Source organism: Rhinopithecus bieti, unplaced genomic scaffold, assembly GCF_001698545.2.
Source record: "Rhinopithecus bieti isolate Rb0 unplaced genomic scaffold, ASM169854v2 scaffold_53640, whole genome shotgun sequence".
Classification (NCBI taxonomy): Eukaryota; Metazoa; Chordata; class Mammalia; order Primates; family Cercopithecidae; genus Rhinopithecus; species Rhinopithecus bieti.
In genome coordinates this window covers 432,589-439,920 of record NW_016821871.1, presented here as the reverse complement: position 1 = coordinate 439,920, position 7,332 = coordinate 432,589, and positions in this window count along the sequence as shown.

The following is a 7,332-nucleotide window of genomic DNA, read 5'->3' as shown; positions in this document are numbered from 1 at the left end:
AGTTATTGGTAAAAAAGTATATATATATAAGATTTGCCTATTGAATCATGATTTTTGAGCAAATAGAAAATTATTTTGAATAAACACACATATACATACACATACATAATAAAGATATGTCTATCGGTAACATAATTATTAATTATTCTTCAGATACATTAAACACATTTATAAGATTAATACCACAGCCTGTCTGAACACTACATGTTATCACGCCTGTCCTGCCTTAGAGATACCTATGATCTTGGAATAGATGTTAATCTTCCTTGTCCACAATTTTACACTTTCGAAATCTGTACATACCTTCATAAACAGTATACATCATTGTTTTTTCATATATGAAAATTTTTCTTTCATTGGCCTTTTGTATTTTAAATAATTAAACATATTTTATATTTATTCACAGGTTGTTACTTCTGAAAACAGTTGTTCATATCATTTGTGGACTTCTCTCTTTCTTTATTATTAATGATCTGCAAGAGATTCTAACATTCTGCATAATTTCTAAATATTTGTTAAAGGCCCAGAAAAATATAATCTCATCCCAGTCAGGAGCTTGCCTTTTATTTCTGTTTCTGAGCCTTGTGACTTACACATACGTCAAATTTATAGATCTCTTCTGTTGCATTTTCATGTCTTTCCTCTCTTGTCTTTTTAAATCTTAAATCACAACAGTTCCCAACTTGTTTCTAAATATTTTAAATTTTTACTCCTTATAACAAGATGTCTAGTGCACTTAGAGTTCATTTTTCTTGTACAGTGCAAATAAAGATCTATTTACTTTTTTATATGAAGAACAATCTGAGCACTATTTTGCAGAGTCTGTGCTTTTCTCCTGATTTGCTGTGCTTTCTTGGTCAGACATTTAGCAACTTTCCATATATGTTTGAGGATATGTCTTAGCTTTCTTTTGTTTTATTGTTCAATATGTCCATAGGTATGGCAATACTATACAGCTTTAATTGCATTAGCTTTAAAATGGTATCCTATCTGACAATTACCACTTCTTGTGTTCAAACTTGATTCAGTTGTCTATTGCTCTGCATTTTACATACTAAGAATATATTTCTAATTCAATAAAACATTAGGATTAGAATAAAAGTAAATTTGTTTTCAGATATTCAATAAATTTTTTATTATACTTTAAGTTCTGGCGTACATGTGTAGAACGTGCAGCTTTGTTACATAGGTATACATGTGCCATCGTGGTTCGCTGCACCCATAAACCTGTCATCTACATTAGGTATTTCTCCTCATGCTATCCCTCCCCTAGCCCCCCATTCCCCGACAGGCCCCAGTGTGTGATGTTCCCCTCCCTGTGTCCATGTGTTCTCATTGTTCAATTCCCACTTATGAGTGAGAACATGTGGTGTTTGGTACTCTGTTCTCGTGTTAGTTTGCTGAGAATGATTGTTTACAGTTTCACCCATGTCCTTGCAAAGGACATGAATTCATCCTTTTTTATGGCTGCAAAGTATTCCATGGTATATATGTGCCACATTTTCTTTATCCAGTCTATCATTGATGGGGATTTGGGTTGGTTCCAAGTCTTTGCTATTGTGAATACTGCTACAATAAACATACATGTACATGTATCTTTATAGTAGAATGATTTATAATCTTTTGGCTATATATCCAGTAATGGGATTGCTGGGTCAAATGGTAATTCTGGTTCTAGATCCTTGAGGAATTGCCACACTGTCTTCCACAATGGTTGAACTAGTTTACACTCCCATCAACACTGTAAAAGTGTTCTTACTCCTCCACGTCCTCTTCAGTATCTGTTGTTTCCTGACTTTTTAATGTTTGCCATACTAACTGGCATGAGATGGTATCTCATTGTGGCTTTGATTTGCATTTCTTTAAGACCAGTGATGATGAATTTTTTTTCATATGTTTGTTGGCTGCATAAAATGCCTTCTTTTCAGAAGTATCTGTTTATGTTTTTTGCCAACTTTTTGATTTTTTTTTTTCTTGTAGATTTATTTAAGATTTTTGTAGATTCTAGATATTAGCCCTTTGTCAGATGGACAGATTGCAAAAATTTTCTCCCATTCCACAGGTTGCCTGCTCACTCTGATGATAGTTTTTTTTGCTGTGTGGAAGCTCTTTAGTTTAAATAGATCCTATTTGTCAATTTTGGCTTTTGTTGTCATTACTTTTGGTGTTTTGGTCATGAAGTCTTAGTCCATGCCTATGTCCTGAATGGTATTGCCTAGGTTTTCTTCTAGGGTTTTTATGGTTTTAGATCTTACATTTAAGTCTTTAATCTATCTTGAGTTAATTTTTGTATAAGGTGTAAGGAAGGGATCCAGATTCAGTCTTCTGCATATGGCTAGCCAGTTTTCCCAACACCACTTATTAAATAGGAAATCCTTTCCCCATTGCTTGTGTTTGTCAAATATTCAGGAACTTTTTATGTATTTGAGTATGCAAAATTCAACAAATTTGTATACTATCATATATTTAATGTTTTTCATGATATGGGAGTGGTGTAGGAAACTTCTGGGTAGAGAAGGGTGGGGTCCCTGGTGAGGGATACATCTTAGGGCCTGTGCCCATAAACCTATGTGAGAACAAGCACTCCTGTTCTTGCACCTGAATGTTGAACAAGCACTCCTGTTCTTGCACCTCAATGTTGCATTTCCCAAGACAACTCAGCACCCATTCCCCCGCCCCCAAACCAACCTGTGCCCATGTAAACCCCAGACATTAGTGGGCACACTAAATACTTGTTTTATCTGTTTTTTTTTTTAACACACATACAAATCTTGTGAAAAAAGAGAATTGTGGCTATTTCATTCACATTTACAGTCTTAGAAAAGTACCTAGCCCACAGAAATACCTCAAAAAGTATTTGTTAAATGAATAAAAATATTAAAGAGAGATATTTTCAGAGTACCTTGATTGATTTTGTTATTGGCATAGTACTACTATAAATTGAAATATATCAACATTCATAAAATAACATGAAGTCCCATGGTTTAGCAACTTTAGGGCATCACATTTTCTAATTACATGTATTTCAAAATATAAAACATAATTTTGTCATCTATGATCAAGGTTATATTCTGAGCATAATTAATACTGTAAAAACATTTTATCACACTGAAAATACATACAACACTGTTCTCTAAAAACCTTGAAAATTACAGAGGAAACAACAATTCTGGGTTGAAGATTCTTAACTCAAAATAAAACTTGAAGAACATGGAAATACTGTCTCACACACACACACACACACACAAATGAGTGTTTTCATAACACTTTCTTCCTCCAGTTTTGTTAGATGTTGACTCTCTGGACATTGTCAATTTGGAAACTAAATTGCATTCTCTTAGTGCTACAAACTCTCAGCTACCTTCAAGTTTGGAACCAAAATTAAAGGAAAAAGTGATGAAACCAACATGTAATGTAAACAAACATTCACATTCTAAAATATCATATCTTAATCTCAAAAAGAATAGTTCTGTTTTCATGTGAATTGCCAAAATTCTGAACCCAAAAAGATCTTTTACTACCTTTATTTATCTAGCAGGGAAAAAATATTAATAAATACATGAAATTACTGAAATATAGACACTTATTATCAGGAATGCATTAAAATTGCATTTCCAGATAGAACCATTGGCTAAATGAAAGTATTGCTGCTTACCTGTAAAACTATCTTTAATATTAGTTCTGTAACTTAGGAGAGTGTCAATATGATTGTTTTCTACATGGAGGTCATTTTTAAGACACTCAGTAATTCCTTTCTGAGAATACATATCAATCTTCATAGTAGTCATTTCATTTAGAGCATATCATTATATATTCCTGAATTGACTAGTTTGAAATCAGGTCAGTTGTTCGCCAGAGTAAGAAAAACAGAAAATGCACTCTCCAGAGCATTCATCTGTCAGTTCAGATATGCCCTGTATTGCTGAAAAGATAGAGACTCACACCAACATGTCACTTTGGGAGTCAAAAAATAAAAACAACCATAGAACAGAATTTAACCACTGGCTACCTACTATGGGTCAGGTAATATGTCAAGTGCTCTTTCTGTGCATTATCTCTAATTTGTGCCATAAACCTTTCTCATAAGGATTATGATCCCTAGTTTATAAAAGAACAACAGAGGTTTAACAAAATTAAGTGACTTTTCTCAAGATCTTCAGAGCGATTCAATTGTATGTTTGGAATCAGATCCCCAGGATATTTATCTATCACATCCAGAATCCTGAGGCAGCCAACAAATGAAAGGATCATATTATAAATGTGTGACATTAAAAATTATCACAGAAGTTTTGTTACAATATGTTCTATCACTTGACAAAAGCCATTTATTTACCTAATAGTGAAAACAAGACTTGGTTGGGTTAAGGTGGCTCAGACTGCTAAATTTCTCATACAGTGAGTGAAAGAGTATTCAGGTTCACCTCGTGCTTTTGCTTATTTTGTGTTCTCCATCGGATTATTCTGCTATCCCATCTCTTGGTGGGATCTTTTCTATTCTTTTTCATAGCCACTCTGAGTGGCGATCATTTGTAGACTAATCTGACACTGAAACTCCAGCTCATCCTTCATTTCTAAAGCCCAGTCTGGGAATCCAATTTCAAAATACGGATCTCTGCCCATGGAAGCACCCTAGTGTTCATAATGTAACTGACATTAAATTGGATTTACTTTTGGTAATTCACTGTTAGGGACTGAATGTTTCTGCCATCCAAAATTCAATTGTTGCAAAGTAATCCCCAATGTGATGGAATTTTGTGGTAGCGCCATTGGGATATAATTAGACCATGGGGGTGGAGCTCTCACAAATAGTGCTAATGCCCTTATAGGAATATGCCAGAGAGCTAGCTTGCTTTCTCTTTCTCCATGTGAAGATACAATGAGAAGTCAGTAGCCTGCAACCTGAAAGAGAAGTCTCACCAGATCTCAACCATGCGGACACCTGGATATAAAATTTTCAACATTCAAAAGTGCAAGAAATAAATTTCTGTTGCTTATAAGCCACCTAGTTTATGGTACCTGGTTGTAATCACATGGGTCCTTAGGTCAAGAGAGAAGGATTAAAGGAAGATGAGACTCTAGAAAAATGGACAATGAGGCGTAGGGTCTTTATAAGCTGAAGAAAGTAAAAAAAAAAAAAAAAAAAAAAAAAAGATTATTCCATAGACCTTAAAAAGGAGTGCTGTCCCGCAGACACCTTAATTTTAGCTCAGTGAGACCCAGATTGGATTTCAAACATACAGAACTGTAAGATAACAAATCTCTATTCCTTTAAGACACTGTATTCCTGACAATTTGTTACAGCAGTAAAAACAAACAAACAAACAAACAAACAAACAAAAAATCTAATTTACTTATGATCCAGAGTACTGTATTACTTGCATTTTCATGAGCTGATTGGTTAGTTTCACAAGTATGTAACTTTGTTCATTTAAAAAAAAAATTGTTTGACATTATTTCCTAGAGTTTTCACATTATTAAGTATGAAAGCAGTATTACCTTAATAATTACTCTATGTATGTTTTGTTGATCTATAGTTAGAAATGAGCACCCTCTTCTTTTTTCTCATACCATATTCACACATACTTTTGTCATACCACTTTTTAATCCCTTTTTTCATGTATTAATTCATTTCTTTCATACCTACTATGTAATACTACTGTTTCATACCTACTATGTAATACTACGAAGAAAAATATTTATTTCTGCCTGTTGCCTGGAGTAAAGTCTGGTGCATATTGAGTAAACAATGTAAGCTTGTTATTATTTTTTTTATCAACTTTTATTTTAAGTTCCAGGGTACATGCGTGGGTCATGCAGGTTTGTTACACAGATAAACACGTTATTTTTTTTTTTTTTAAGAAAAAGAAGAAAAAAACAAAGATTTAATTCAATGATTCAGCGTTTGTTAACGACCAATTTTTACAGAGATGCCACTGGTGTTCTAAGGGAAGAGCATGAATTTAAAGACTGTAATCATCATCAAGTTACTGTTTCCAAAGACTATTCTGCATCCTGAGTGTGTGTGTGTGTGTGTGTGTGTGTGTGTGTGTGTGTGTGTTTGAGAGGATTCCAAACAGGCTTCCATATACTAAGGCAAAAAATCACCTCTGAAAAATGCTGGTTTATAGTGTTAGAAAAGCCTCTTTCAAAAATATTGGTTTACAATAATAGAATTGAAGATATTCAACTCATCTACATTGTTAGAAGGTAAGGTTATAGGAAAGAATTAGAAGATTCTCAAGATATTTTGCAGTAAACACTTAGGTTGCTTCCAAATCTTAGAAAATTAAAAATTTTCAAAATAATAAAATACATCTTGTGAAAAATGGGTACAATGAACTTGAGAGTGCAGACACCTCTCAGAGATGTTGATTTTATTTCTTTTGTCTATATACTCAGAAGTGGGATTGCCAGATCATGTGGTAGTTCTGGTTTAATTTTTTGAGAAATCACCAGGCTGTTTTCCATAGCTGATACACCACTTTACATTCCCAGCAACAGGGTACACAGTTTCCAATACCATTCTCAATATGAATGAGCCCAAAGGACATTATGCTAAGTGAAATAAGTCAGTCACAGAACAACAAATGCTGCATGACCCCGCTTATATGAGGTAACTGTAATAGTCGAACTCACAGAAGCAGAGAATATAATAGCAATGGCCAGAAGATAGGTGATGGTGAAAGGCGGAGTTCCTGTTCCATGGGTAAAAAGTTTCAGTTATGTTGCCCTGATACCATGGTGAGATTAATAATTATGTTTATGCTGGAATTTTTGCTATTAATGAGAAGAACTCAAAGGAGATGAAATATAGAAAATATAATGCTATTTTGAGAGTTTCTATAGATATTTTCAGAGCCTTTACAAAACGACACTTTTCAAGGTAAGTTAACTTTCACTTTCAAATATCTACATTAATTTTTACATTCAATTAAAGGGAAGACTATGCATTAAACATAGCCACTTATCTTCTGCAACCGAGATGTGATCTGTTCAACAGGGAAAGTGAAATATTGGAAAAGAAAATATGGAAAGAATAGAAGAGAAATTTTGCATCTGATAGAAATATACACAAAGAATTATTTCTTCTAGCACATATTTATATAAAATTTTCATAAGTAAAATATCTCTAAACACTTATGATATTTAGTATTAATTGACTACATTATTGTATTTATTTCACCACCACTATACAAGACACCTATTGTGTTAGGAATAGTGTTTTTTTCTATTATTTAACAAAAATAATTTCTAGGTCTAGTCTAATCAATTTATATTTTAGTAGATATCTTATTAAAATATATAACATACAGCTGTTTAAACTATGACACC